The sequence below is a fragment of the Octodon degus genome, unplaced genomic scaffold (genome assembly GCF_000260255.1).
Source record: "Octodon degus isolate 3935 unplaced genomic scaffold, OctDeg1.0 scaffold00401, whole genome shotgun sequence".
Classification (NCBI taxonomy): Eukaryota; Metazoa; Chordata; class Mammalia; order Rodentia; family Octodontidae; genus Octodon; species Octodon degus.
The window spans coordinates 590,088-600,326 of NW_004524977.1; positions in this window are offsets into that span (position 1 = coordinate 590,088).

The window sequence follows — 10,239 nt, forward strand, 5'->3', positions numbered from 1 at the left end:
GCTGGCATGTGGTGCTGGGGGATTGAACCGCGGTCCCTGATGCCTTGCCAAGCTTGTTCTAAGTAGGTGCTTTAGACCACTGAGCCATCTCTCCAGCCCAGGACAGTCTTATGACATGTTTTCTTGTCTCTTGTTATCATTTATTACCTTATTTTTAAAACAAACATTTACCTGAGAGACAGTATAGCAGTAATTGATATGTCATGATGAACAATACATACTTACAAGACCAGAATGACAGGCATTCCAAGTATGAGCCTAGTATTACACATTGCTATTCAGTGTAATTGCTTAGTTCACAGGTATCAGCATTTGTAGTTAGTCAGGGTGAGAATCCTACCAATTAACTGCCAGTTTCAAAAACCTGCTAAAGATTCTCAGGATATCTGCCTTATCCATCTTGTGCATATAAATGTATGGCTTTGCCCCTGTCATGTTTCCTAGCTTTTCTCCTTGCCATTTCTCCGTTGTTTAATCCTCAACTTTTTGCTTTCCTTTTATGTGTTTTACATTGCTGTTTCTATTTCTTCTATTGAATTATTATACTAGGGAGTCTGTACAATATTTACACATGTGGCTCTGGTTTATTTCGCTTATAAGTATATCTTAAAGTGACATCCACTTAAATATAAAGACTTCAAGATTATCATATTTTATAACTGAGTAACACTCCATTCTATATAAATATATAAATATTTTTCATTTCTATAAGAATACATAAATATTGTTCAACTCTATAAAATATTTTTCTTTCATTCCTCAGATGACAGGCACTTTGGTTGTTTTGAATATTTGGCTATCAAAATTTTTGCTGCTATAAACAGAGGTGCATACATATCTATATGAAATGATGTTTTCAGCTCCTCTGGGAAAATTTCCAATAGGTGGACAGCTGGTTTCAGTGGGAATTCCAGTCCTAGATTTTTAAGGAGTTTCCACACTGATTTCCATAATGGTTGCACCACAGTATATTACAAACAACAGTAGAGAAGGGTTCCTTTTTCCCCACAGCCTCTCCAACATTTGCTGTTGTTTGATTTCTTTATGATAGCCATTCTTTCTGGGGTAAGATGGTATCTCAGTGTTGTTTTAATTTGCATTTCATGATGGCTAGTGATGTGGAGCATTTTTTTTCATGTATTTATTCACCTCTTTAATTTCATCTTCTGAGAAGTGTGTGTTGATCTTAGATACCCATTTCCAGATTTTTCTTTAATTTAGGGGTCCTAATATTTTTTAGTTCTTTATAAATTCTAGACAGCAGATCTTTGTCTGAGTGCTTATTAGTCAAGATATTTTCCAAATTTGTGGGCTGTCTTTTCACTTTCTGGTAATTTCTTTATTGTGAAAAACTTCTCAATAAGAGGAGGTCCCAGTTCTTAATTCTTTCATGTACTACACATACGATTTAATTTTTGTTCATTAGCATTTTGCCTACCCCTATGTCTTCAAGTGTTACTCCTATTTTCCTTTCAAGAAGATTTAGTGTTTCTGTTTTCATGTTTAGATCTTTAATCCATTTTGACTTTAGCTTAGTGCATGGTGATAGAACTGAGTGACGTTTTAGGTTTTGGCATGTAGAGAGCCAGTTCTTCCAGCACCATTTGTTAAAGAGGCGATCTTTCTTTCAGTAAGCATGCTTGGCCTCTTTGTCAAAGATAAGGTAGCTGAGTGTGTTCGTAGAGTCTTCTGCATCTTCCAATCTGTTACATTGTTCCTCAGGTCTATTTTGTTGCCAAGGCCATGCAGATTTCAAACAGTAGCTTTTAGTATAATTTCAAGTCAGGAATTGTAATGCCTCTTGCCTTATCTTTGTTCCACAGGATTGCCTTTGACATTCAAGATATTTTTTGTTTCCCAATAAATTTTAGGTCTTTGAGGTATGTTGGTGGTACTTCGATAGGGATCGCATTAAATCTGTACAGTAATTTTGGCAGTATGACCATCTTCACAATGTTGGTTCTTCCTATTCAGGAGCAAGGTATATGTTTCCATTTTATGAAATCCTCTATGATCTCTTTTTTAAGAATACTGTAATTTTCATAGAATAGATCTTTGACTTCTTTAGTTAGATTATTTCCAAGGTATTTCATTTTCCGTGGTGCTATTGTAAAAGGTATTTTTTCTCAAATTACCATCTCAGTGTGTTTGTTATCAGATGACAAATTTGTGCATTAATTGTAGTAGCTTCTTCGTGGATTTCTTGGGTCTTTCAAGTAAAGTATCTTGTCATATGCAAATAATGATAGTTTAACTTCTTCTCTACCTATTCTTATTTATTTTATTTCTCTCTCTTATCTAAAGGCTCTAGCTAATGGCTCCATAACTACATTGAATAGGAGTATGGAGAGAGGGCATCCTTGTCTTGCACCAGATGTGAGAGTAAAGGATTTTAATTTTTCGCCATTTAGAATTATGTTAGCCATTGGTTTGTCATAGATGCTGTTATCAGATTGAAGTTAGAGGCCATCTATTCCAATTTTCTGTATGACTTGGAACTTGAATGAGTGTTGGACTTTGTCAAAAGCCTTTTATGTATGAATTGAGATGATCATGTGCTTCTTGGATTTCACTCTATTGACATTTATAATTTTGCATATGTTTAAACATCCTTGTATCCCTGTGATAAATCATACCTGATCATGGTGCATAATTTTCTTGATGATTATGCGTTCTATTTTCTATGATTTTATTGAGGAATTTTGCATGTATGTTTATGAAGTAATTTTTCCAATAGTTCTCTTTTTCAGTTGTGTCTTTCCCTGGTTTTGTTATCTGTATAATACTTGCCTCCAGCAATGATTTTGGGAAGATTGCTTCCTTTTCAATTTCATTGAAATATTTAAGGAGTGTAGGGATTATATGTTGTATAAATTTCTTGTAGAATTCAGCTGTTAATCCATCAGGACCTGGACTTATCTTTGTAGGTAGATATTGTCTACGTTTCATATTTGTTTGGCTGTTTTTGGATTATTGAGAGTTGTTATATCTTCTTGACTCAGGTTTGGTAATTTTTACCTTTCTAGGAATCTGCCCATTTCTTCTTTGTCTTCCATTCTGTGAGCATAAAGATTCTCAAAGCAGCAATTGATAATCTTCAGAATTTCCACTGGGTCTTTGTTAATTATACCCTTTTCATTCTTTATTGCTTGTATTTGTGTTTTTTTTCCTCTTCTTGGTGAATTTAGTTAGGGGTTTACAAATTTTATTTAATATTTCAAAGAGCCAGATTTTTGATTTGTTAATTCTTTGAACTGTATTCTTTGTCATGATTGAGTTAATTTCTCCTCTAATCTTTAAGATTTCTTCTCGTCTTTGGGCTTTGTGCTTGGTTCTCTCTTCCTTTTCTAGTTGTTGGAGGTGCAGTGTTAGAATATTTATTTGTTCCCCCTCTACTTTCCTAATAAGTGAGTTCAGATCTGTAAATTTCCCTCTAATCACTGCTTTCATCACATCACATAAATTCTGATAAGTTGTGCTTGAATGTTCATTGAATGGTAGATATTGGTCAAGTTCTTGCTTAATTTCATCTGTGACTCATTGGTTGCTGAGTAGGGTGTTGTTTAATTTCCATGTATTTATGGGGTTTTTCTGGTTTCTTTTGTCATTTATTTCTAGTTTGATTGCACTGTGGTCAGATAATGTGCATGGGATAATTTCTGTTTTCTTTCATATAGTTACCCATGCCCTATGGAATAGTATGAGGTCTATTTTAGAAAATGACCAATGTGCTTCTCAAAAACTGTGTACTCAGCTGTGGTTGGGTGGAACACTCTGTATATGTCCAGTAAGTCCATTTGTTCCAAACTCTGGTTGAGTTCAGCTACTTTTCTAATTTTTTGTCTGCTTGACCTATCTTTTTTGGATAAGGTCCCGTTAACATTGTGGTATTAAATATTAGATATTTCATATCCACTAAGATTTGTCTTATATACATGGGTGCTCCCATATTTAGTGCATACATATTTATGAGTGTTACCTCTTGAATTTTTTGCCTACCTCGTCTATAGTGGCATTTTTTATTTCATTTGATCATACTTCATTTGAAGTTGAGACTGTTTGAGAACAAGATTTCTACACCTGCTTTTTTTCTGAGGTACTGGTGCATGATGTATTATTTTCCATCCTTTGACATTCAGCCTATGAATTTCTTTATGAATTAAGTGTGTTTCTTGTATACAGCATATTGTTTGATTTTGTTTCCTAATCCAATGTGCCAGTCTTTCTTTCAGTTGGTGAATTGAATCCATTTACACTGATGCATATAATTGAGATGTATTGACTTATGCCTTAACCTGTTATTCATCTGGTTTTGTTTACTACTTTTTCTCCTATGTTTAATTGTTTGCCCTATTTAATGGATTCCTTCCATTCTCATTCATGGAGTTCTGATCATTTTGGTCCCTCTCTAGAACATCTTTTAATAGTCTGTTTAGGGTTGGCTTTGTCGCCATGAAATTCTTTAGTTGTTCTTTTTCATGGAAGTATTTTACTTCTCCATCAAACTTGAAAGATAATTTTGCTGTGTATAGTAGTCTGGGCTGGAATTTATTTTCATAGAGGACTTGAAGTACTCTGCTCCATGATCTTGAATTTATGGTTTGTGAAGAGATGTCTGATATTATTCTGACAGATTTTCCTTTAGATGTGATTTGTTTCTTTTCTCTAGTGACTGTCAGTATATAGTTGTTCTGCTGGATTTCTGGTATCTTGACTATTGTAGGTTTCAGTGTTTTTAACTGGCTTGATTCTGTTTGGAGTTCTGTATGCTTTGGTTACATGAATGTCAGATTGTTTCTCTATATTTTGGAAGTTGCCTGCTATTGCTTCTGCCCATATACTTTTATATCATTTGTATCGACTCCTTTCTCACTGATGTCCATTAGTCTCATGTAGTTCATTGTTGCAGCACCTTTCAGGTGATTATTTTTTTCCTGCATTCCAGTTTTTCATTCTTTTTCTTTTTTTTTCTGGAACAATTGATTGAACTCAGGCCCTTGTGCTTGCCAGCAAAGCACTTATTCCACTGAGCCATCTCCCCAGCCCTATTTTTTGAACCTAGGGCCTCAGCCTTTTTTACTTTAACTTTCAGATAGAGTCCAAGCAACTTTTTTTTTCCAGAAGTGGGGATTGAACTCAGGCCCTTGCACTTGTCAGGCAAGCGCTTATTCTACTGAGCCATCTCCCTGGCCCTGCATCTTCATTGTTTTTAAGAGATCTTTTCTTACCTTTTGCTAGCTGCGCGGACGTCTTCAAGATCTGAAACTGTGTCTTCACTTTCACTCAAACTGTTTGTGAAGCTTGTGATTGAGATTTTAAGTTACTTTATATCTATTTAACTGTGCTTCATGTGATCTATTTTTTTCCTATTGTATTGCTCATTCAAGGAATCCATTATTTTTCTATTCTCTATTTTTGGTCTGTGTCTTTTGAGAAGCAATTATTAATTTTTGTATTATATTTATCTTTTCTTTTTTACTGCAGGTATTTTTTGTGATCTGATTTCCTGTGAGTTTCTGCAATTGATTCTTTACTTCAGATGCTACTAATTCAGAGATTTGCTTTTTTTATTTCAGAGGCTATTTCTGACCTGATTTACTGTATGCTTTCTGTCATTGTTTCTTTACTTCAGACTCTACTAATTGAGATATTTCAGCTGTGTGATTCCCAATTTCTCCTGTGTTAGTCTCTTGTGCTCCTATTCTATGTGGGCTGCATTTTGCTCCTTGTCTTTTTCATTTAGTATAGCACTGTCCTCTGACCTTTGGGGTAGAGCTTTGGTGCAGTTATAACCTTAGCACCTAGTGAAATTATTACCCAGGAGAGATTAAATGGTTAAGGCAGTTATAGTTTTGTATTTACAGAAATACATTTATGAACACTAATAATGGGTAGTGATATTTAGCAGTCAACAAACTTTTGTAACTAATGGATTTGTACTTAGGCAGTAAGAGCAAGTATCATGTCTGTATAGATAAGCGGATATTAAATTGGGAGTTTGTATTTAAGTTAGTGACACTAAGTTCTGTTTGATCGCTTCTCCTTAATGTACCTGGTGTTTTCCAGCCAGAGTAGTTCACCCCGGTTACCTTTTCCCACCTCTTTCTGTCAAGAGAGAGAGAGAGGGAGGATGCTTTTATAGATCTGGGTCTAGAAATGTGTCTCAGTTTACCCGATGCAGATGTATGAAATATGAATTCATCCAGTTGTGCCTGGCTTGGGTCTGGCTGCTGTGTTCAGATTCTTCCTGCTGAAGCCCTTGAAAGTGAACTTGTTGTGCCCCTCTGCCTGGATATTCTGCTCTTTGATGAGCTGGGTGGTTCTGGCCCCTAGCCTCTCTGCAGGGCCTCAGCTGCAGAGTTTCATACCAGGCCTGTATGCCAGGCCTGGCCTGGGTCTGGAGGGGTCCAGAGAGCAGGACCGAAGGACTCACCAACAAGTGAGCTTAGGATGTGTCCAGAGGGATCCAGTATGCAAAGGGGAATGCGGAACTTCTCCCATACACTTGCCAAACTTAGGCTTGGCTTGAGTCTAGAGGGGTTCTGAGAGTGTTTCAGAAGTTCTCACTCAGAAGCCTGGCCTGGGCAGGTTCTGGAGGGGTTTTAGGGGTCCCGAGACCATGGATGAAGGTCTCACTTACATGCTGCACTTGGGCTATGTCCGGAGGCATTCAGGGGGTGCAGGTGACTGCGGAAGCTCTCTCACACATTGGCAGAGCCTGGGCTTGGGCTGTGTCTGGAGGGGTCATGATAGCGAGGTGTAAGTCCTCACTCACACACGTGGGCTGGGCTTGTTCTAGAGTGGTTCGCAATAGTCCCAAGAGCACAGCTGAAAGTCTCACTCACATGTCATTCTTGGGCTGGGTCCGGAGGTGCCCGGTGGGCGCAGGGGAGCACGGAAGCTCTCCCACATATTTGAAGGGCCTGGACTTGGCCTGTATAGTGTCTCTTTTCTAATGGCTCTAGACAATGATTTCATAACAGTATTGAACTTATAAGAAAACATAAATCCTGAAAGTTATAATACACACAGTAAAACAGAAAGAAATGGAACTTAAGGGTTAAACAATAAAGATGAGAGAAAAGAGAGAAGATATGTAAAAAGGTAAGGAGAAAAACATGCAAGTATAAGTACAGATGGCTGAGATGCATGTACTAAGTGTTTCCATCAGTTTTTTGAAAATAGCAGTTACTGTGTAGAATTTTCACCTTGACTACCTCTGTATGCTGATATCTGAAATGTAAGCAATTACATTGAGGACAGAAATGTGTAATACAAAAAAATGCTTAAATACCTGTGATCTTCATCTTCTAAATATGTACCATTTACAATTTTATACAAATTTTTGTCTTTAAAATATTTATTTTTATTTTTATTTTTTTGCAGTACTGGGAATTGAACTCAAAAACTTGCACTTGCCAGGGAAGTGCTTATTCTACTGAGCTATCTCACCAGCCCTAAAATATTTTTACAAAGTTAATAAAAGAAAAAAAGGAGAGAAAAAAATTTAAAATATCCTTTAAGCAAGATGTGACATTCAATCATGTGTCCAATCAGACGTAACTATATTTGTCAATCTGAGCAAAAGATTTGACAAATAATATACCAACCATTGTTAATTAGCTCTCCTTTTTCTGAAAAGTAATATCATATATATTATTGTATGCTACCCTGTTTCTGTCTTTGTATCAGATCTTTGTTCTTGCTTTTGTTTTTATTCTTCAAAACAAAATAAAATTATAATAAAACAATGTATCCATGAATGTAATAAAAATGATACTAATTCAAGAACACCAGTAGAAAGAAACCACCAGAAATGCAATAATGAAATAGAGGGAAAGACTGGTAATTTATAGCAGGAAAATAATGTGAAAAAGATAAGTTATAATCATGAATTTAAGTGTTCTCTATTCACCAATCAAAAGAAATAGACTGGCAGAATAGATCAAGACAAAAAGTACAACAATGTACAACATAAAAGGAACACATTTAACTTAAAAACGATTCATAGAATGAAAGTCAGAGGATGAAAAATAGTACTCCATGTGACTGGAAACCAGAGTGAAAAAAAGTACATATTCTATTGGCAGACAAGGACTATTTATCTCTTTAAAGAAGGTTATACATACTTGTTTAGGGAAAGCTTCAAGAAGAGATAGCTATTGTAAATATATATGCATTAAATACAGGTTAAGTCAACTATATAAAACAAGTATTAATAAACATAAGCAGTCAAATAAGCCCTAATCTAAATCTAATGGGGCAATCTAATTAATACTGAGACAAAAATATTAGCAAAGAAGTGTCAGAACTAAACTAACACTGAAAAATTGGACACAGTAGATATTTAAAGAGTATTCCTCCCAAAACAGAATAAATATTCTTCTCATTGCAACATTGGATATACTCTAAAACAGACTGAATTTTAGCCCATAGAACATGCTTAAGTAAATGTAAAACAGCTGAAAAATATCCTATGCATATTATCTGATCATAGTGCAATGAAATGAAAATCATTGGCAAAAGAGACTTCAAAAACTTCATAAAACCATGGAAAATAAGAAACATTCTCTTGAACAACCAATAGGTCATAGATGAAATTGAATAAACTAAAGAATATCTATAATTAAATGAGAAAACAAATACAGCATTTTAGAATTAGTGGGATGCAATGAAAATAATCCTAAAATGGAAATTATAACAGCTAATTATCAGGAAAAAAGAATATGTTCAAAAAGAAAGCCTAATGCCATACTTCAAACTTCTAAAACAAGAACAAATCAAGTCCAAAGTTTGTGTTAGAGGGGAAATTATAAAGAGTAGAACAGAAATGAATGCTATGGATACTAAGAAAACAGTACAAAGGATCAATGAATGGAAGAGTTGGTTCTATGACAGATTAAATACAATTGATTAACCCTCAGTCAATATTACCAAAAAAGGAAACAAAAGATACAAATTCATGAAATTAGAAATAAAAAGGTTGAAATCATTACAGATCCTATGGCAATTCAGAAGATCATCAACATAAACTTTCAGAATTTTTAATGTATAAGATAGAAAAAAAAACTGTTAAAAAAGGGAGGCCTGGCCAAATAGCTCAGAGTATTAAAGTGCCTGCAAGCAGGAATAGAGGCCCAGGGTTCAATTCCCAGGCTGCCGTGCTGGCCCCGCCCTTGGGGCACACTGAGATGGCAATTGAGACTGGATTTGGTAACTCGCACCTGTAATCCCAGCTCTTGGGAGGCTGTAAACAGGTGAATCACTATGACTCCGATCTAGTAGAGAGATCCCAAAAACCCTGTAGACCCTTCCCTACAATACAAAAAAAAAAGATAGAAAACAAAAAAGAATAAAAATCGTGAATAAGATACTAAAAAAGAATGCATCAAATCATCAGGAAGATTATACACTATGAACAAGTAGGAATCATCCCAGGAATATAGAGATGATTAGACATCTAAAGTTCCATAAGTATAATATACGCTATCAACATAACAGAAAAAACAACCCATATGATCATCTCAAAAAATGCAAAAAAGCATTTGGCAAAATCCAATATCCATTCACCAAAAAATACTACAGAAAATTAGAATATATGGTCTTTAACTCAGTCTGGTAAAAGCCATCTATGATAAACCAATAGTCAACATCATATTAAATGATCAAAACCTGAAATCTTTCATTCTAAAATCAAGAACAAGAATTTCTCTCCTGTTCCTGGAACACAAAGACCCAGTTCTAGCCCAGGTCCAGAGAGTGTGCGGGAGAGCTTGCAGCTACCCTGAGCCAGCAGGACCTACTACTGGTCCCAGCCCAGGCGCAGAATGGGTGAGACACTCTTCCACCCCATTGGGACACCCCCCACCACTGTACAGAACCTCCCCCAGCACAACCTCCCAGTAAGAATTTCTACCGCTTTCCAGGAACCCCCAGACACAGTCCTAGCCCAGGTCGGGTGAGTGTGTGGGAGAGCTTCCTGCTACCCTGCGACAGCAGGACCAGTCCCAGCCCAGGCACAGCATGGACCAGACCCTCTCCCACCCCATTGGGCCGTCCCCCAACACTGCACAGCACATCCCCCACGCCACCCACCGAGGAGGAATTACTGCCGCGTTCTGGGAACCCCCAGACCCAGTCTTAGCACAGGTCCGGTGAGTGTGTGGGAGAGCTTCCTCTTCCCCCTACTTCACCTTGCCTCCTCCAGGCACAGCTCAGGCCTGGCATACACGCCTGGGG